At 38.3% G+C, this 23,447-nt stretch overlaps 1 protein-coding gene across 7 annotated transcripts in view; it reads right to left on the bottom strand.

The window, feature by feature from the left end:
* The window catches only part of ksr2 (kinase suppressor of ras 2), a 142,460-nt gene that overhangs the window by 82,403 nt on the left and 36,610 nt on the right, over nt 1-23,447 (bottom strand). The gene's annotated exons all lie outside the window — the stretch shown is intronic.

The following is a 23,447-nucleotide window of genomic DNA, read 5'->3' as shown; positions in this document are numbered from 1 at the left end:
TGCAGAGAGCTCTGCCGAGACCCATATGGCAAGAAAAGCACCCTGTTGCGTTTTATGCAAATGGATCCATGGAATAATATCTCTGGCAGCCACTGCTCTTTGCTGCTTTAATAAAGTTGGTGGCAAATGAAATAAGGTGGCTAGAATAATGATTGCAACCGAGAATAACTGTGAGCCCTTTCAGCAGCTTCACCCAAAGCAGGTTGTCTTGCTTTCAAGAGACTGCGGTGTCAAGCCTGAGTTGAATAAAAGCTGGCAGTCTGCTACCCTGGGTAGACTTTTTGTTTTTCTTCCCTGAGGCGGTGTACCAAAGCCAATGCCAAACTTAATCTAAAAGGAATTTATTGTTATTGCACAGCAAGTGCAACAATCCAAACACTCCCCTTTGTTAATTACGAAACTCTGAATTTTCTGAACTTTGGACTCTTGACTTCAGGCTTTTGTGTCATGTGATTCCACGTGTCAAAGCCACAGTAAAGACGGTGGGTACAGACCCATCACTTTAATGTGTGCAAAAGACTGCAAAAAAAATAAACATACAATATCCCGTAACTGCTGAACCTTCCTCTACTGTGATGTCAACACAAGCACATAGTGGGATGACGCTGCACATTGTCATATTTAGGCAACAACAGCACATGGCAACCAACACCAGTACTTAAACAAACGCAAAAACTGGCATGGATGGTCAGAATTAGGCAACAAGGTGTTTGAGTGACAGAGAGGGGCAGGTCTGTCTCTTGATCTGCTTCGAAGCGTAAGCAGAGCATGCAGACGTAAGCAGAGCATGCAGACGTATTTTACATCATCCATCAGCATGCAGACGTATTTTACATCATCCATCAGAATTTCTCTTTCGGAGGGGGGGTTACCTTGGCACTGGTTAGATGGAGGGAAGTTAAAGACAGCTCATTGACACAGGCTACCCACATTGTTTCAATACAAAGCTGGAAAAATGGGCAAAATATCCAAATATATCCAAATCACTGGTGCAAATTTTTTACACTAATTTATGTGCTGTTTTTTTCATTTTATGGCCAAAAAAAGAAAGGGGTGGCGGCTTTCTCTGTAACCATCTCATTAAGATTACAGGCCCCGGAGGTGTTTGTTTGTTTGTTTTTGGGTTTTTTTTTTTTTTGGAAGATTGAACAGTGGAAGATAAACAGGAAGGGGTGGAGAGGGGATGACACACAGCAAAAGGTGAGCTACAGGACGCTCCACAGAACCCTAAATTGAATTGAAATTGTATTGTGGCAGACTTTGTGATATAAGCAAATATTGTATATTTCCATAAAGAATCCACATGATATTGTATTGTAATGAAAGCAGTAATTAACACCTCCAGTAACAACCTCTTTACCAACAGATCATCCAAGAAACCACGAAACATTGCTTGATTGCCATTAGAGACGTCACTACTAAATATAACAGCATGTTTTTTAAATTGACACAGAGAGGGGCGTATCTGTGTGTAGCTGTTCATGCTTGCCCACGGGTTTTGTTCAGGTCATCGTTTGATGTCTCATGATGACGACATTTGCTGATCACCTGTCGAGATGGCTGGATGATAACAACACATGAGTAGAAGAAAGTCACTTTCCGTCCTTCCTTCTCTTGTCATCTCCTCTCTGTCAGTGTCTCCCACTGGGATATGGGTGGGTGTCAGTGCACTGTCAGAGGCCAGTGGAGGCACAGCACTCTCAGTGGGGATTATAAATCATTTGTGTGTGTAGTTGATTGAAAACTGAGCATGATGCTAAGGAGACAGCAAGGCTCTCAAGGCAGAAAAAAAAGAGAGTGAAACCACGGACTGAAAAGGAGAGCGAGCAAGTCTGTGTGAGACAGAAAATGAGAGGGAGAAAGAGGGGGTTGGGGAGCTGATGACCAGATGAGAAGCGAGACCAGTGGTTTGGGACCGGAGAGCAGGGACAGAGGAGTGACAAGTTGACAGGAAGGCGGACTGTGACATGTTGGCTTTTCAGTAGCTTCTCGGGGATGTGTGTCGGGGCACACTGGCACTGCACAGCCTGTCTGGTTAAAATAGTTTCAATTCTAAATGCTGTTGCCATGTGAAACTATGAGCAGTGTTATGGTAATGTTGTTCTCGATTTATGTTTTCTTTGTGCAAGACTGGTAAACCAGTAAGACAACAGCTGTTTCTTGCAAAAATAAACTTCACTGTATTCTTTTAAAGAAACAGTCCTTTCAGTTAGTACTCCTGATAATTGCAGTAACACTTGAAATTACTTCCACTTGAAATCACTGATCAGATAGTAGGGGTGTAACAACAAATCCACTGTACTGATGCATCGATTTATATTCCTGTGAATATACTACATTGATAGGTAAACAGCGAGTTGTCCTTGAAGTGTAACTTGTATCAGAATAACTAATTTTTCTTTTGTTAAAACGGAAACGTTCTTGATAGCAATTTCCCATTTAATTGTTATGTTAACTTATTATGTTGATTGATCTCTGATTCCCTTGCAAAAAACTGCTGAATCCTGACCTCTACTATCCAGTCTCCAGGTATTTATTTCACACACAGAATACTTTTCGGCTACCCCATCATCATGCCTGGGTCGGTACATTAGTTGGTCGATCCACCACTTTGGTCCAGATTGAAAAATCTTTGCAATTGCTTAATTGATTAACACGAAATTTTGTTTTTACTTTGCTGGTTTTCAGTCAGGTGATGTATCCTAATGACTTCGGTGATCTCTTAAAATTTCTTTTAGTAACATCATCGAGTAAAAATTATTATTATAATTGTTATTATTATTTTGATTTTTTCCACATTCTTCTGTAGTATTTGGCAGGGACGATGCAATTTAACGTAGTTCAAATACAGGGTATGTGACTGATGTGTTGCACAGAGAGTTTCGACTATTGCTATTTTTTTTATTTACAAACAAATGACAGTGCTGTATTTTGTACTTAGTACTAATTAGCAAATGTTGACATCTGCATGCTAACACTGTCACAATGAGCATGTTGGCATGTCAATGTTAGTATTTGGCTTAAATCCAAGTATAGTCTCAGAGATTCACAGACTCCCTCAACACGTTCTCATTCTCAACTCTTCAAATACCGACACTTTGTAAGTGGCTCTACAGGTCAAACGAGGACGTCCTCAGAACCTTTCCAGTGTCAGTTTTTGACGCTCAGGGACAGCATGTCCATTTACGCTTGTTACATGCATTGTGTCTTTTTAAAACAAACCTCCGTTTTTACACAAAATGCACAGTTTCGGGTTGTTAAATGCATACAGTCTCTTTTCATAATAATACAATGCAGGTAATAAAACTTTAGGTGTACTTCCTTGGGTTTAGTTAACAAAAGCACATGGATGGGTTTGAAAAAAAAAAACATCATAGTTTGGCTTAAAAAGTAAGTTTGTTACTAACGTAATGTAAGGTCATGTTACATAAATCACATCCGTCACTAGCACAGTATGCAGTTCATAACAGCTAACTTTGCTGTGTCCCATGCAGACTTTCTATCAATGCTGCTGCATCAGTTCACTTTATATCACCATTAACAGGTGCTGCAGTCTGTTGGTATCTGACACTGAAAGCCACTGACTAAGCATCAGTTGGCCTATTTGACGAGAGTGAGATCTGGTTGACCTTGCAAACTTTTTAATGAAATTTTTAAAGCTAAAAGATGAATTGATTAATCGAAAAGAAATTCTTATTCACAGCAGCGCTATTTTTAAATGCAAATGTTTTAAGCACAATTTGAGATGTTCATTCTGCCGCCTACCGAGATATCATGTTGCAGCTTACGCTGTAAAGCAAAAAAAACCAACCAAAAACTAAAAACAATGGTTTTGGTAAAAATGCAAGAATTTAAAGGCTAGTTCATAACAGATACATTCAAACATTTGAAGGAGAGAAGTAACAGTATTATAAATTGCCACATCATAAGCTGAGATGGTGGTTGAAAGCAAGTGGAACGTAAAATCTTTCAGGGTCAAACTAAGGACTGTAGACAGTCAGTATTTAGCTGCTCTGTGAATAAGCATAAGATACTAAGAAAAGATAATTCGCCCTCCGTCCCTACATTAATTTGCGTGCCAGAAATGTAAACTTAATTTGCAAGCTTCTAGCTAGAGGCAGCATTCTTCTGGTATATTTAGTTTAAAAACTTGAGTCAAGCGTTTGACCCAGGATCTTTGTTGACAGGTATGCCCGAAGACCGTTGGTCAGACACTTGACTCAAGTTTCAAACTGCATATAGCCTACCGAAAGAAAGATGACAAGCTTGGAGCATTTCATCAGATTTCTCTCATGTTTTGTTTGGAGAACATCGGGTTTTGAATGGAAGATTTATAGTTTCACAAGTGAGATTTAACAGGTAGCAGAAATAATTTATTCCTCAATCTGTCAAACAATTAAATAAGAAGATGGGTTCTTAGTAAGCCACATAATGTGCAGTTAGTGCGAAAAACTGAGAATATGTTCCTGCATGTCAGACACAGTATATTAGGCACAAATTAAAACGCACTACAGCTGTCTGGATGAAATATTATACACATTACTCAGGTATTTTTTCTCTTGTATGTGAAACAGAGTTTGTCTCTGAAAGCAAGATGAATTGCAAAGGACAAGTGTCATCTCATCTAATATATATGCACACTCTTCTTCTGGATATAACACCTGAGGACTTTGGGCTCAGGGTCTACTAAACCAATTTTGCCCTTTGCAAGATGTACGGTACGAAGCTCCGCTGTTTCAAATTGTATAATAGAATCAAACCCCCAGTGAGAAAGTATAGGAGGCAGAAGTGGAGACAAAGGAGAGAGATGTTGTCATGGTGATAGAGGAAAGCATCTCTGTTTGTGAGTTAGACTGGATTTGGTAGGTCAGATGGTTCGACAGATGTTTTTGTATTAAACCTTCTCGTTGTGAATCTATTAGACAAGATGATTATTATAATTAACTATATACCTATACATACAAATATATATATACACATATACACATATACACACATAAACATTTATAATTTGAATACATGCTAAATTACATTGACATCTATCCCCCAAAAATGGTTTGGGGTCTTGATTTTACTCATATGTGCTAGTCTGGTCTATTAAGGAATGTCAGCGAGTTATAAGTTAGTAAGACTAGCAGTTTGCTTATTCCCAAATGCCTGAGAAGTGCATGCTTAATAATTTTTGTAGCTGTATCAATACATTTAAATTTTAAACCAATTTTAAAAAAGTGATGGAAATGAGGTAAAAAGTTTTAAAAAGTCATTGATAAAAATGTGTGGCAACTCAGTCTGAACCACATTTCATTTTCAGGTTTGAGAAGCAGTAAGTGTGATCCAAAACCACACAAGAGTACTTAATCTTAAAACTCTTCAGTCTAGTACCATTTCTTCAGGCACCATTGTTTCCTGCCATTACCAGTGCTGTACATCAGCCATCTCCAGCACCTGGTGATAATTTGTTGTTTAGAGAGACATTCAATGGCTCAATAAAAGAGTCGGTATTTAACTGATAGCTTGGCTCAGGATGACAACACAGCGATTCTTCAGCATTAAAATGCTCTGAAAGCCCACTATCAGGAAAAGTTGTGCAGATTAGTGATGAAATATTCTTGGCAGCCAACTTTTGGATGTTTGCTGCTGATGGACTGGATTCAAAAACTGCCTTTTGAACATCCAAACACACTGTTCAGTCTAAGTGTTCCTCATTTGCTGCTGATTTGTCTGGGATGAATAGGAATAAAGAACCATTCATCTCTGAGGCTTTAAAATACAAACAGGTGTTTCAAGATCCTTTGTTGCTGCATCACTACATGCAGAACAAAACAACAAAATCACAATTTGATATTGTTGGCACATTTCCTTTTTAATTTGCAGATACATGATGAGTTGTCCAGTTAAGGCCAGAGTGTGAACTGAAGCTGAATTTCAATAACAACTTTTTGTTTTTTTAAGTGCTTTTGTAACAGCAGAGCTTGTGGCAGCACAGCCACCTGCAAGAAAACAGTTCATGTAAGGCTATCAAATAAAGTATATCAATATCAGTTTTTGTTTAACCAAACAATCAGTCTCTTCTTTAGTGCAAGCTTTATCACTGCTTGTTCAGTCTTGGGATATGTGATATATACGGTCATGGATCGACCATCAGGAAGTTTCGGAATTTTCCTGCTGGGCCCGTCTTGTGAGGGTCGGTTGTTTTTCCAACTCCAGCATTATATTCTGTTTGTAACCACCTTATTTTGAAAATGTTTCCTTCCACTAACTTTACCAGCTCAGTTGCTAGCACCCCCATCAATTTGATTGAATAGATTCACCAAAAGCAGATTAAAGGAAAAACGCTCTTCTTTTTTAGGGCCTTCTTTACTTTGGCATTTCTAATTTATTATCCTGATTTTAGTTTTGGCCTTCTTGTTTATCTTTTAGTTTGATGACATTTTATGTCATTTTAAAATAAGAACCGTCATGTTTTAAAAATTCTGGTATCAACTTGGTATTGAAATACTGGTTTCCTGTGAAATCCCTAGCTCTTATGTTTAGTTACTTTTGCACTGATTACTCATTTCCTTTTACTGTGTGGGGATACAGCAACCCATTCTCACTCCCAATGTGTCAAATACTGCTACTTTGTCGGTGATCTCAGCGTCAGACAACAACACATAGACAGGCACATTCGGTATGCAGTACCAACCGGGCAGTGGCAGTTTGTAATACCACAAGCAACTGGCACAGTATAAAAACCCCAAAGGTTCATATTGTGTGTCAGAGGTGGTAGATTGGTCAAACAAACTCTGGACTTTCACCCACTGTTTGTTTCTAATGTGAAACCAAAAAAGCAATAAAGGTATTTCATTAACAGTGTACTGTCCTAGTATGTGAAGAATGTTACACTAGTGATATATGCCACATGATGTCTGTCACATAAAGTTATATTAAGCTACGTTAATAGTATTTAACAAAACATACTTATTTTAAGCCAAACCATGATGTTTTTTCCAACCGTAAGCACTTTAATTGTAGGAGGTAAACCTAAAATGTTGTAACATAGGTAGGCCACATTTTTTGTTTTAAAAAGATTTAACAAGCATACATTGGGTGAACATTCACAACAGACACAGCAGGTCATATGTGTCATATTTTGATATGTGGGTCCACAAAAAAAATCAGCAGTTTTTGATGAGTTGGGATGAGAACAGGTTGGATATAGATGTTTCTTATTCTAAATGTTTTGTATAGGCTACCTTTATTTTGGAGAGACCAATGTATCATGGAAGGCCTACGTGATATGTATTGTAAATGCATAAATTCAGAAAATGTACATGAAAGCTGAACATATAATGAATTTTTGGCACAAAAAAACCCCAATATAATCGTCTTTTTATGTGAGCAAGGTTTTGTCATATTCCAACCTCCTTCTCTGTCATGTGCACAGCAGCAGGTCTGTGTGTACTTCCCTCAGCATCCAATTGAATAAGAATTCATTTTCTCAATTCTGTCAAAATGAAACCATAGCTCAAACCTTAAACTCCCTAATCCAAGTATTAAAGCAACAGAAATGGAAGCGAGAACAGCTATCTGACCCACAGCCGTGAGGGTTAAGTGGTAGTTTTGAAACACAGGCAGAGCAGTAAAATGAAAGCGAGCCTTAAAAGAAGGAGGGAGGTCAGAGACAATATGGAACCTGGAGCAGATATTATCTGTCTCGACTTAAACATCACAGAGAAACACTGAGATTAAAGCCTCTACCTGATGGCCTGAATGATTAACGATAGTAATAACTCCCTTTATGGTTGTCGGACAGTGAAACAGTCATACTCTACTGTTAAATAAATCAGACGGCAGCTGTTACTGGGGCCTGTTTTGGTTTGTGTGGTCTGTGAAAGAGAAATGTTTGACACCATTTTTAACATTTTAAATTGTGTTTGATCTTCCCGTAAGACTGACTGTGAGGAAACTTTAATAATCATGCCGGGAAAGTTAGGATTCACATAATTAAATCAAAAGCAAAACAAGATTTCCATAAAATTAACAAAATGCTTTGAGCACGGTGTAAATGAAATAAATCTTTCCAGTGTAAAGCTTGGCTATTTCTCAGAGATCTCTTTTTTTTCATCTTCTAAGATAAGACTTACACAACTTTTAAGGATAACTTCTAATCACCCACTCAAATCCTGTTATCCTCCCCAACCAGCTCCCACTTGTTCACAAATTACCACAGAAAAACCATCAGCCTAATAAATCCATTCTCCACCAGCAACACTGGCATTTGGGCAAACCGCCACTCCTAAACACTCATATAAATTCATAATCATGACTCCAATTTCTGGGCTGCCGGTGGAGGCCGGGATGAGCACTCATTACAGCCGATAGATGGGTGGATGGATGGAGGGGAGGGGTGACAACGTCTGGCTGTTAAGGGCCTGCTGTTGACATCACCTCTCACCTGACTTATCATTAATGGCAAGGGGGCCAAAGCCCTAATTAACATGGATGAGCTTTTGTCCGCAGAGAAAAGAAGATACATAATCACAATCCCCTCTTAAGGCAAGCCGCTGCTCCCCCTCTCACACACACACATACATTACCTTACTGCTTTGACATACATGGCTTTGTGCAGTACATTTAACTACGCAGTTAATGTCTAAGGCAACAGAACATGTAGGACCAATAATCCTCTGGGATCAGGGGTCGGCAGCTAATGTGACGACGTGTGTGTCCCAGGTAGAGGCGGATCTGTATCTCGGTGGACAGTCTGGGGAAAAAGCGTCATCTATTTGACGCCGGCTGAAATTTCAGAGAACACTCAAGAGATTTTTGTTTTTAAAATGAAAAGCAATAAACGTGTCTTGAGATTACGAATCGCTTTATAAAACACAGCTCTGCACCATTAAGGAGTCATTTTATCCGACTGAGTTCAGTCATTTCTTTACTCTGTGTGCTCTGGAGCTGCTGTTGTACTGGAGCTGATGACCCTTTCAGTGTTTCAAATAGAAAACCATGAGAAAAACAAACCTTAAAATACAATTTAAATGTAATAATTGCACCACAGCTACAAAAAAAAATCTTGCTGATTGGTTGTCAGATGTCTGTCCAATCCCATTTCCGATGGCTCAAGCATAACTCCAGCCACCACTTTAATCTCCGTTCTAAATCAGTGCACAGGTGTATCAAACTGTAGGTAACCATAGCAACTTCTGCCTCAGTCGGTGATACCAGATTAGCCTGGTTATGGACCTCTGAACCGTCGCCCACATCCCAGATTTGTTCAGCAGCTGAAATCAACCTTGGATTGTGCCCACTGACGGCTGTTTTAGCCAGTTGGAGTTTAGAATGGAGATGATCTTCCTAACAGGTAACCAGCTAACTACCTACATACATACATTAAGAATAAATATTTGTGACTCAGTCAAAAGCTCAGCTTATCTGCTTCATCAAAACCGTGTGCGGTTTATTGACAGAGACTAAGCAATATGCGCACTTGGTACAGCAGCTGCTTTCACGGTTACTATACAGCTTGACATCACCAGACCAAATGGCAAATATGAGTAAGTTTGGAGCATCTCGGTTCAATTTCATTTTAGCCCCAAAATGCATCTGGACACAATTGGACAGACCTACAATCAATCAGAGCAACAAAACATGTCACATAGCACTGACCACCGGACAAATGTAAGAAGACTTCAGCAAGAACAGATGAGCTGTGAGGATGTAGCATTAATTTGTCAGTGAACGAGTGTTGCCCTTTTTGCCATCAGAATTTGAACATTGTACGTTAACAGAGACTCTCACATCAGCTTCAGCCATACTGGCTGTTTATGAGAGGGCCTCGATAGTGTTCCATTGTACTAAACCAGGTTTATGCTCACCCTAATGTCCCCGGCGCCAGAAAAAGTGCGAAGGCTCCGAAAGTTTTCCGGCATCTCAAACAGCCCCATATCAGATTAACTGTTGTGATTGGTTGGTGGAAAATCTGTCCAAATGGGACAAACACCAAATGTATCCACCAGAACAAATACAACATGAGTTCTCAGGTTTATCTGAGTCTCAGGCTAGTCAGCATATATAATAGACCTTGGAGTCTTGCCTAATTTATAACACAGTTACACATACAAGCTCATTTTAAACAGAAAAGTCACTTCTTACACACAAGATGTGTTTTGCAACTAGCATCTAATAATTTAGCATGATGTTCCCCTTAATATCCCTAATATCAATTAATAACAACTATCAATCAATTAAGGCTGCAACTAACCAGTAACATTTCAGGAGTAAATAATCCAGAAAATATTTAGATTTAAGAAGATGTAGTCAGAGATTTTTTTTTTAACTAAGAAAACTACTCAAACTGATACACAAGTAAGTTGGCGATTAATTTAATAATTTATTTTAATCAATAAATTGATTTTGCAGTTCTAATATTGATAACACAAAGACAAGAGGCTCGACCAGAAAAGGTAACAATCCAAATAGGTTTATGTAATGATGACCACCGATTTTGATTATTTTAACTTTGTCTGCTGTGACATATGGCTCTATAGCCCCAATAAGATTTGGCTGTCACTGCTTTGAAGAAGAAGCCATTGTTGTGCCATTACTGCAATGTATATGTTTTTTTGCTGCATACTATATTTATATGGTCTAGAGTTAATAAATCTAAAAATGAACCGATCCTGGACAATATTAAGACGCCTTTTTTTAGTCAGTGAACATGAAGTGATCACAATCAGTGACTGAGGTATCTCGATCGTATCTCGAAAACAACAGGCTTGCTTCACCTTGTGGTGTTCTTTGCCTTTTTCTACATTTTATCTCATCATGACATGTTGTTTACTGCATTTTCATCTCTTACCATAAGAATATTACTATTTTTTACTACAAAAATCAGCAGCATATGCACATGCATAATTGTTGTTGACTTCTAAATGAAAAGGATTGGCTTTTGTGTAGTTAAGGTTACATCCTAACTGAAAATATACATTCATTTCACTGCTGTGTTTTCACACAATGCTGATGTAAACAAACCTTTAACAGCAGCAGACAAGAAAACATTCATACCTATATTTAGTTGCGGGGCTACTGTTGTTTTCCCTTGTAAACACCTGAAAATCAATTTGGCAGAAATAGCAGGTTCCGGTCCTCTGCAGGGGTTAACCTATTTGTTTAGATCGTAGATTGTATCTTTAAGTAAGTAGCTGTCCTTTAGTGGATTCTCTCTCAGTGCTTTTCAACACTTGATCTCAGTCAACAGCGTCACAACCTTATCACAGTTTCCTTTCGCACCACAGAGAAAACTAAATCCAATAAAAAATGTATCTTCTGTCTGAATTGGTAGCTGTTACGGATGACGGTAAAATAACACATTGACAGGTTTTCAAAAGAGACGCATAATGAGAGGGGTGAGGCAAGAAAGAAAAGGAAAGAGAAAGAAAAAGGGGAAAGGAAAAGGGGGGAGAGAAATATATGATGTGTACACCAGCTCAGTGAAAGCAAACAGCTAAATTAGTCATGGAATGGATGCAAATTTGCTTCCCCTGAGCGTTGCATGGTAGAATTACCCTGAGAGAAGCAGAGGGTGAATCATGCCAACCCCCGGCGCCATGTGATTTATTAGCAAACATCCAATTCAATAAGAAAGTGCTTAACATTCAAAAAGCTGTGAAAGTCTCATAAGGTGGCATTAACTATAGATATTAGCATTTCCACTGGCGGGGGTGGGGAGGGGGTAAGACAAGAGGCGGTGGAAAAACAAACACGCCCACCTTCCAGAACGATCTTGGTGTGACGTGCCAAGTGGGACTGTGACAGACTGAAAACTCGCTTGGCCTTTTCCAGGCACGCATGTTACTACTCATTAACATAGACAACGAGGTTCATTAATTGACACTCTAGTCCAAAGAGCCTCTTTAGTTTGAAAAGGGCACAGAGAGAGAGGGGGAGAAATAAAGACAGGAGACAGAGAGAGACAGAGAGGCTGCAACATCAGGTAAATGAAATTACGGTCACACTCTTGGCTAGAAATTAAAGTTTAAGTGGTGCTGGGTATCCTGCACACTTCTTGTGGTCTCTAAGTAAAATTATTAACATGTTGCAACACTTATCTCAGGCCTCGAAGAAATACTTCACCAGCAGACACTTGAACGTTGCTGGATATAGGCTTGGGCAGTATCACAGTATTACAGTATGCCAGAGTAACGCCAAACTTTTTTTTTTTTTTAATACCGTCATAAATACAGGCTTTCATCTTTCTATTAAACTCATTGCATATAGTGCACAGCACGCACCACCACAGCTCAGTCTCTGGTCTCGACTAGTGATGTAGACAGCTGAGCTGAGAGACACCATAACACCTAGTGCTGGAGGGACAGGTTACAAGACTGTGAACAGCCAACAGCCAGCAGACAAAGAGAGGCCGCGGGGAAGAATGGCATGTTTTTTTACATCTCACTTGGTGAAATAAGGATTTATTTTGACCAAACTGGAGCTGGAAATCCGGTTTGGTTAGCAACATTAATCAAGACAGTTTGACTTTTGCATTTTATGATGAGTATTGCATTGTCTGTCTTCTGTGATGAATAAAAAGTTTAAATCAAAAGATGTACAGGTGTATTTCTCTGTTAGTTTTGTCTGTGAGAATATTACTTTTCTTAACATTTTCCGGGTTTCTTTAGTATATTTATTAGTATGAAAAACTACACACCTATTCTGTCATTCTGAATACCCTCGCAATATTTCAGGAAGGTATTAAGATATGAAAAAATAGATACCGCCCAAGCCTAGTTGGTTATAATCAATTTGTGAAGATCTACGTATGAGTTTCAAAAGGTATTTTGTAGCACTAGGTGTGTGTACATGGACCCTAATATTCTACTACTCACAAGAGAAATAGCCCAGTCAGAATAAAAATGCCTTTTAAGATAAGTTGCCAAGGTCACACTGAATATTGTCCTACTCTTTATAGTCAGGGATATTATTGTCAGGGTTAATGAACCAAAAGTTGAAACTACACAACATAGAGCAACAGATATGATATTACAAGGTCTAGCCTAGGTTCTCGGTTTGGTTCAGGAGATAAGGCCTTTGCCCACTGAGTCCATTTTTCTTTGGAAGCAATTTTTCAATCTGCCATCTAAAAAAAGAAATAAAAAAAACTTTGCACACTGAGTCTGATGTGTTTTATAGTTCTATTAATTGCAAAAAAAATTGCAATATCATACAAAATGTAAAGATATTTCCTCCTTTGCTTTTCTCCACTGGAGTTACCTCAACTGGCTGTCGCCACTGTCTAAACTCTCTGTCTTGCATTTAGCACCGCTGCTGCGTACAGGGACTTAGCTGTTCTACTCTCTGTCTCCACGCTGTCTCTCTCTGTCTATGTGTTGTCCTCATCCTCGTCTTTATCATGATCCACCTGTATTTACTGTCTGACCTATACTATCTGCACTATTACAAAAATCTTCTTCTGTTATAATTCTGGCCAATTAGACACTTTATATCAGTCAGATTCTAAAAAATAAATATAAAAAAAATAAATTCTGATTATTGTAATAGTATTTCAGAAATATGGTCCATGTAACCACAGCTAATGTTAAAGTGTCTTTTAATGGATTTTCTCAAAACTGGCATTTTGTTTCTACCTACTGGTTTCCAGATGATAAAAGATGCAACACCAAACCAAAGAATAGGCACTTTATTACTGCTTTGCATTCTCTCCAGATTCAGGAGACAAGAAACCTTTCTAGTACCTTAATTGTTTGAGTTTTGTGCACTTTTGTGCCAAACTCAACTTTTCTGGCAAGTTTGTGGAGATAATTGCTTTATTTTAAAAGGATTCGGGCCTGAAGTCTTTTTGTTATTAGGCAGCACTCATCAAAGGTCGTATAAAAGTTATCATTTTGGCTGCACAATTATTTTTATTTATTCGTAAAAAAGATGTCACATACTTTAACATGAGAGCTGTGTTGAATTGGCTGAGAGAAAATTCATCCCACACATGAAAATCTAACAATAAACTGGTATTTTGGTTTCTTCGTTGAGTTGTTTTCTTGTTACTTTGGCTTTCGACTGTGTTTTGTGATTTGTGCTGTCATTTTAATGCTTTAATTTAAAAAAGATTTTCAACAGTACCCTGACCAAAATTCTTGTTTGGGGGTTTTATTAAACTTCTGCAAGACTCCTTTCTAACATCACACTCACCCTGGTTTTTTAGGTGTCGATTTCTGTCTTTCATCGAAAATGCTCCTGAATGGCTAACAACTGCATTGAGAGCAACTTAAATCTGTAGTCAAAATGGTGTATATTCTTGGCCATTACAGCTGTCTCTGATGCAGCTGTAAACTGCAAAGAAGAACATGATGTTTTGTTGCATCATCTCGTGCAAAAATTCTCTATACATACATTGACATTTTTAATGAAAGACATTTTTTTCCCTCTGTTTAAAAAAAAAAAAACATTCTGTCCACGCAACCTTTGTCCAAACTGGAAAGCAAAAACAACACAAAGCCTACGTCAGAAAAAGATTACATGAAAAATTAGTAGTACAACAAAGTCACATGACATTCTACAAAACATGGCACGATATTTATGGACGGAGGAAGAGATCTTAACTCTTAAATGAGACAAAGAAATTACGGTGATATTTTACTGGCATTATGGAGTAACTGCTATAGAAATAAACCTGCCAATGTTTTGAACATCTATTGCCATGCTTCTTGAAATGTTATCCCAAGAGGAAAGTTATGTAACATTGCAAGAGATGTTGCATAATACCACTCAATGGAAACACAGTTATTTCGCAGTTCTGTTTTATCGAAATTTTGAAAATATCACTTAAGTTTTGAGTAAATCTGTAATAGAAACCCACCTACTGTTGTTGTGTTGGTGCGTGCTCATTACACAAAGCAATGATAGGTATGCACTAATTGAGACGATGACATCATCGTTTTTTCGACAGTTCAATTTGGGAAAACGTTCACACAGATATACGGTAACCGCGTTTTAAAAAATCCTTATCTTAGAGGGCATTTTCATTTTTTATGTTTCAGTGATCTTAAACTCATATTGCATGTGGACAAAGGGCCAAAATATAGATATGTTTTCAAAAATATCTGTATACATATTAGTCCATTATCAGACTAATTTGTCTATCTGGAAATGCAAACAGGAATGCATGAGGAGAGTTCCTTTAGTTCCTGGTTTTAGTTTTGTTTTTTTTCCTGCACAGGACATTGATATTTATCAAATATCCCATTTTAATACATAGTTTTCTGAGGAGGAGAAGGCAACAGCTTCAACAGGATAATCCTTCAAGAGAGAGACTTAAAAATGATTCACAAACCTCTCGCTTGTGTCAGAAAAGGTCATAATTGGTTTGATTGATTTACTGATTGAGCGACTGTATGAGCTTGTGCATTGTGTCTGCGATTAAATGTTTGCAGGTGCTGAGTGCAATGGGTACAAAATTGATTGCAGAAATTGGTTCTCACATTTCAAAGTCAAATTAGTAAATGTGAGGAAAGAATGGCGCTATTAAGCAAATCTCACCTAACTGACAAGATGTTAATGAAAATATATGAACAGAGAATTGTTCTGTCTCTCTCAGAAATATGAACACAAGGCAGGTTTTTTTTTTAATTCAAAAACATCCAGTGAGTTAAACCTTTTCTGATTTCAAAATTCATGTCACGTTGGGTTAACAATGACTTGATGGCATTTTCACGGCACAGCAGCAAACCCTTCAGTCATCACACCAGACCAAACAGTGATATTGGCACTGTATTGATCCCATACAGGTTTGCTCTTAAACCCTGTCTGTGGCAGATCCCATCTGCAAAAATGAGTTTATAAGATGGATGTGTTCACAGAAAGTGCATGTTTTATTGACTGATGACCAGCAAACTGTGAGTTCATGTTTAGCATGGAGAATTATCCCCAATTAAATTATCCTTTCCTCCTAAATTAGTTCATTTAAAGGTAATGTCTCATGTTTTAAGTCTATAGATCCAAGAGCACAAGAGCTACTCTAAAACTGTTCAGCTCTTTCATTTTATAAACATTTTATAACTATATACTATACACATTTTTATAGTATCTTTTCATATTTTTATTTTTTTTCTTTTCAATTTATTGGTTTCCTGACTTTTGTAGTACTAGCAATGAGTTTTTTTCTCACTTACTGTGTGAAGTTCTCCCATTTTTCAGGCATGTTATTTTGTTCTACTATTTTATTTTGTTGTGAGTTCGTAGCGCCCTCTAGCGGCAGCAGTCCACCTTGTATTTTTTTTTTCTCTCCCGGTGATTATTCTTACGTGCTGTGCCTCGTTTTGACTGGTGAAGCTGAGCTGGTGAGGAAATGTGTACAAAGTGTTTGTAACTGGTGTTAATATCATAAATATGTCTGTGCCAGTAAAGTAGTGATTTTGTTATATCTTATGTTTTCCAGTTGATTACCTACCGACGGCACAATCACTGTTTAAGTGCAAGCATGTGCGGAGTTGCTGAGGAGAAGAAATAAACACTTAAAGGAGACAGAGATTGAGTGTCGTTGCTGAGTGTGACACTGTTTCACCAGTCGAGAACACCCCGTGCGGTGGGATGTGTCAGATCAACGTAGTTAATTTGATAAAACCGTACACTTACTATGTTTACTGTTACCCACATAGAGAATACACCAAAGCAAATTCCTCGTTTGTGAAAACCTACTTGATAATAAAGTTCACAATCCTGAAGTGATGCGACGGTCAATCTGCCCAAACTGTCCCACAAAGATATGCATTAATCAATCACCTGAGCCCAACCCACGAACCTACAAACTGGAGCCTAAGGTTTCTGATAATTGGCCATTGCTAATGACAACCTGCTTGCTGTTGGCTATATTGTATGTAATTTTAAGATTTAGATTTAGATTTAAATATGTCACACTTGAACAGATTTTCCTGGTCAAAAATCAGATAACGGAAACCCTGAGCGCAGCAGCGCTGAAGATAAAGCTACTTGCTGTGTGTTTTAGAGAGACAAAGAGAGTGGAAGAAAAGGTGGAAGGTGGACTACTGCACAATGTTTTTGTGAGTTATTAACAACTCAAAATGCTGCTTTGTCACTGAATGACCTGCCCAAATTAAATGAATGAGAAATAGCTTACAATGTTTTTTTTTCCTTTGTTGCACGTTCATTTCATTATGTTGGCCTTTTCAAGCATGAGGGACACCTGGCTATGAAATGTCACCATCTTCCGTCTTGTGTAAGATTTGCTCACAATTAAGAAGCAGAGATGAAAGTCGAGAGACAAACTCATAGTTAAGTTCATGTAAAGGGCATCTTGGTGAAACTCTCCTCTGGCTTTTTTGAAACGTTGATGAATCTATAGTATTCATTTTGATTTCGTTCACGTATTTATTAGTGTTCTGCCCTGTTTAAACTTATTTTTATTACAGGATCTGTCTGCCTGTTACTTCCAGGACAACAAGAAAGGTGCATAATAAACTGTGATTAAACCACTTTGGGAGAGTAAATCAGTATTTAAATGTGAACTATTGTCCCCTACTGCATATGCACATTTACTGTGAGTGTGCACTTTATGACTCAGACTAATTTTAAACTAATTACTTCCCTGAATTCCCCTAAACTTGGCGACATCCCTGAACTCAGCATATTCTATTTTGCATGCTGGGGAGCAGCTCATTAATTATAGGATAGGGAATGTGTTTTGATACTTTGTAGTCATCACAAATTGATATAGATGGCACAGATGTAAACAGGAGAGGTGACTGTAAAGCTAATACTGTACGTCTTCCTGAACTTGCGTACTTGCTTCAGGCTTTAAAGGAAATCTTGCTTTTTTGAGCCCGAACAAATAATATTCTGACAAAAAATAGTAGTTGAGAGGATTTGTTTTAACATACAACGTGTTGTTGTGTTTTAATCTATCACAGTCACTAAAGCACTTATTTAATGGCATCCTTTTTAAATGAAAGGACCCTGTGTCGCTTCTGAACGATTTCGTGTCATGTCATGTTGTTGTCATGTTCATGTTAATTTGTAACATTATGCCACTTATTACAGACACACCAGAAATTCTATTTTTACATTACATCTGTCAACAGTCAGAGCCTGACTTATTTCCATAGGAACAAGAAGAATCTGCTCAGTATCTCCAAAGAGATGCTTTAAATTAAAGGCCTATCAAGAAAAAAAAAAAAGATTTTTAACATAATGTTTTAAGTGTAAAGCTCTATTAATCAATGTTTTGACAGAAAATATGGAGCTAGTACTGCTAATCCCACTGAGAATCAACACCTCACTCTACAGCCAGCCCTGGTGCCAGAGGAAAATGTTGGCAAATCACAGACAAAGTACATTTGAATGTTTTTTATGTATCATATCAACAATATTAAGGTGACATAATATATGAGCTGACTTTGTCATCGGCAGATGGATGGGAAGGTGGATGACGTGTCACCTAAATAAGATGCCTGCCAAGCTGGAGATGCATTGTTACAAGATCAACATAACAACACGAGCTGTGTTTTAGTGAGTCATTGCTGTTTTTCCAGCTGCTTTTTCAGCACTCAAGCAGAAGATATTTGCAACCCATTGCTGTTTTACCACCAGAGTTGGTACCATGAAAAGCAGTTGTTTCTTATGGAGACATTGCTGTGTTTCCTGCCGAGATAGTGCCACAAAAAATGGTTGTTTTTTACAGAGACATCACTGTTTTTCCAGTGAGGATTGTGCCCCCCAAACCAAGCCAAAACACAATCTTTTCCACACCATAACCAAGTGGTTTTTGTGCTTAAACCTAACCACGGCATTGTTGAAACAAAGTTTAAATATCTGTGTTTTTTTAGAAACGTACAATGCGACTGGGTTGTTACAGCTCTGTACTGACTTCTGCTCAGTCACTTGTAAAACTGGGGTCAGCCAAATACCACAATCTAAAAAAGCAAAAAGTAAACAGGCATCAACTGTAGCAAGCCAAACAGACCCAAATATCTTTGTCAGCAGACGGAGGACTAAACTAGGGCTGAAGCACAACTGAATATATTTGGAATTACACTTGACAGGTGGTGAGAAAGAAGATTAAAATTTCCCCACACAGGTGAAAGTTTGCTTTCTTATGCATTACAACTTGCAAAATTGGCAGCTGTTTCATCTCAGGGTGAGATCTTCTTGAAATTATAGATATTACTGAACACATTGAAATAAGGAGGCAATTTGCTCATTATTTTTACAGATGGGATAGAAACCAGCCTGTGGTTCACTGCGAGCTGAAAGAAAAACACATTATCTCACAGACAAACACATTAAAGAGGCAAAAGGCTATAAAGAAGAAAATGAGGGTCCGCACAAACAGATCATAGTATTTGCTGAGTTTTTATAATAAAAATGACAATTTTGGATGCTGATTGCAGAAAAATCCCGTACAGTATCTGAAAAACACATCTTGTGCCGCTGAAAACGAATAAACATTGAAATAGAGGCTATAACGCATCAGAAAGGCCATTAAAATATCCTGAAAGCACCTAATGATAACTTAGAGACAAAGCACAATGTAGCCATCCTTAATATTTTTTTTAGTGTATTAAGCCAAAAACATGTATATTAATAACAATATTTCAAAATCCAATTTGCTTTGATTATCAATTACCAGTGTAAATGTTCCAGTATTCACATCAAGATTACAACACAACAAGAGGAGAATGCTCTAGCAAAATAAAATGCAACTCAAAATCGCTGGAACTCTAGCCATGGGGCGTTGCACAGAGCAGATTGAGTTTTCCTGGTAATTTTAACTGTGTTTAATAAAGATAGAGTATATTATTACGACAATTAATGTATTTTTAATAGTTAAACAGCCAAAAATCTTTGATCCATGTCGTCCATAACTGGACTCTGAACCCTAATAATTTTGTCTGTAGGATACAGGACAATGAAGAAGAAAATACCAAAATTAACCACTACTAAAAAAGAAACAAAAGGAACTATTTCATGACGTAGCCTACTTACTTACTTACTTACTTATGGTAGAAGCACAAATATCAAGGAAAAATGTCCAAATCAACAAAATCTGTAAGCCTTAGAAATTAGTCACGCAAACTGTTTCACTTCTTAAATGCTCCTGGTAGATGCTGGGCTGCAGACGGAATAAAACCTTGTTGGTGGAATTGTCCCTCATATCATATCAGCGACTAATTCCTCTTGTACCATGCCTAACTGTAGTGTGGAATTAATCTACAGATAATCTCGTTAAAAATGAGACCAAACTTTCCTATGGATGTCAATTTTAAGCCACGATGAAGGTCAAAATGTGGCCTGCAACAGACTAGGCAAGCTGTATTTTAGCCGAGCCAAATCCTAGAAAACGTGCAGCCCTAGAAAGTCGATGACGGTATACAACAGTCAGTAAAACAGGTTTATGAATCATCGTAACCACAACAGATACTTAAGCACACAGTCATACATTTGCATACAAAATATTAAGATAACTGGTCCAGCAGTTTGTGTGATTAACTGCATACAACCAATGATGATGAATGATGAATGACCATGATCCCCTCCAGACTTGCGCTAGGTGGATATAATTAACTACCATTCACAGGACCATGTATCATGTGTGGTATAAATTAAATCATCTTTGATCTCTGAAGATAATGTAAATACTTGAATGTTTCCACAACAAAAGGAAAATGGCCAATTATTACATTTCAGTACCAAAAACAAAAATCATTTCCCCTTCAGCATTCTTGCCCATTCAGCTACATAGACTTTGTGCTGAATTTTGCAGTCATAATGAGATATTAGCCCATATCTCATTAAGATAAAGGGAGAAAAATATCTCTTGGGGTCAGAGGGTAATCCCTGGTTATTGTGTCCTGGCCACAGTGCCAGGCAATTAGGCAAGAGAAAATGAGGATCACTGTGGGCTTATTAAAATAGGGAGGTTGGTAAAGGGAGAAATATGGATAGTATGGAAGGAACCTGGCCATTAAAGTGTGAAAAACCCTTTTGTGTGATATTTTTGTGTGACAATTTTTCAGGGTTTGGTGAAATGTTTTTAATTTCCTTTTTTCATTCTAGGCCTTTCTAAATGAAAAACAAGGCAAAGAATATAAATCCCTGCTGCAAAATGAGGGTTGCAGCAGTTTACGGGTTTTCATGGTGTAAATTGATGATTATCATACATGTATATTTGCTTTTCACCGCTATTGAAAAAAAAAAAATTCCACCATTTCGAAAATCTAGCTTGCACATGCCCATCTCCTTCTCTGCCTGACTACCTGTCAGACGCATCAGCTTGCGCTACACATCAGCTGTGTGGGATCACTTTGGATATCCCCAAAACCAACAGGGCACTGTCCTAAAAGATGGCTTTCCAGTTTGCAAAACGTGGACTTGGCTGCCAAAGGAGGAAACACATCAAACATGTTCGCACATCTTAGGAATAACCATTCCTCCGTGCAGATCAAGGTATATGTCCAGTTTTTAACTTAAATCTCTGATGAAAAAAATGTTTGAAGTCAATCATAAAATCCACCATCAAAATCATTTTCTGCATCCCGGCCAGCTCCTGACTTTATCTGCAGAGTGTTTCCGTTTGGTTACCTCTGACTTACACACACACTGACCCCAATATGACCCATATATGTTTTACTTTTCTGTTTCTGTTTTAAAATAAAAGCCCTCTGAAATAATTTCTGTCAACAGAATCCCTTCAATTATTCACATGTCAATGTGAAAGCACACTGCTCACCCATGCAGTGTGGCCCGGGCATTACCTCCACGGCATGTGATGCACACTGCATGCAAAACATCCTCGATACAGCCTCTCCAGTATGTCGTCAATAAAAAGATGAGGGTCCATATATTTGATGGAATTTAAAATCACACTGTCAGGATTTCTAAATACCCTGGTATACCATAATGCCATGATACCACCCATGCCTGCCGTCACACCCGTCACAGTCATTTGCATGGCAATTTAGTTAGGCCCCACATCCAAACAAGCCTTATTTTGCTTTGATTCCTTTAAGGGTCATTGTAGTTAATAATAGTAATTATAACAATTGTGTAATACTGAGAAACCGTATTCTGAGATGATTATTGTACAGTGGAAACCTCATACCATTTTAACTTTTATCCCAATACAGGATTTAATAGAAAATAGTACGGTAGGAACTTTCAGGCATTTGCTCTTTCATCGAGGAAAAAACAGACGCCAACTTCGCAATGAAGCCAATTCCCTGGCGCTTCCAGACATGACACAAACAAGGGCAAGAGCCTCATGCCAGAACTGAACCACCAACTTGATGCTCGCCAGCACCGTCCTCCAACCAATTATGATGTATTATGAAATGTCCTTGGCTATCAGAGAAGCCAGAAGATCTGCCCTGTCTCAATGAGTTGCAACATTTCCAGGCACACACAGGCCATTGATTAGAGGGGCTCAACTCACAGCCTGCAGTCTATCAGCGCTCAGGGACCGGTAATCAATTCTCTAATGCCGTTTGAGCCTATTCACTGCGGCTATGATCCACTCCTCGCTACGCGGATGCAGCTGCACACACCCACGTGCGCGGACATGTGTGGACGTAGCCAAGCATACACCATATATAACCCAGATGGCCATTGTAAAAGCAGAGGACAACTCCCAAATATTAACTTACCAAGTGTAGCAGTGATAGGGCACTGTCGTCTAATGGCATTATCAAAATGAGTGCAGCTCTCCTGAGGCGGACTCTGGTTCCTGATTACCTTGCAGTGGTGGACCCTGTTCGTGGCCAAATCTGATCAGCATAGCACCAGACGCAGGCATGGCCGGTCAGGAACTCAGCCCCGAGGCCCCTTATCTCTACCGACAGGCCGTTGGTTCTTTATGGGCAATGATGTCCTCCCAGGAATTAATCTGATTGGGCTCTGGTGGAAGATTATGTTTGAGCAAAAGTGCTGAAAGGAAAGGTGGGGCTCTAACTTCCTTTCTGTGCTACTCGGACCAGATGGAATTACGTTGTGAGACCTCGTACAGATCAGGGAGAGCGAGGACTGAATCTCTAAATGTTCGCTTCAGGCGGGCTATCTGCTGAAATTGACTGACCAATAACAACTCTGAATATTGTCTCTAAGAAACTTTATAAACCAGATCATTTGGACAAGCAAACAAATGTAAACAACAGGAACTACACAGCCTCACTCCTAAATAACAACATTTGCTATAATTTGTCATTGCTCAACAGCATCTTCCTTCAAAAGTCACCAACACAAGTTCTGAATTATGAGAACTCTCACTGTTGATAGTAATATAATAATATTTACATACTTTTACTTAAAAGGCATCCTAAATGCAGGTATTTCACATATAATGGAGTATTTTTATAATGTGTAATTGCTTATTTTTACTCAAATAAAAGCTCTGAATACTTCCAACCCTAATTATATACCTACAGTTTGGTGCATGTCTCACA

This window comes from Plectropomus leopardus, chromosome 4 (assembly GCF_026936395.1).
Source record: "Plectropomus leopardus strain MGB_pleo_1.0 chromosome 4, ASM2693639v1, whole genome shotgun sequence".
NCBI lineage: Eukaryota > Metazoa > Chordata > Actinopteri > Perciformes > Serranidae > Plectropomus > Plectropomus leopardus.
Note: the sequence above shows the minus strand (reverse complement) of the source record. Positions and strands in the feature narration are given on the sequence as shown.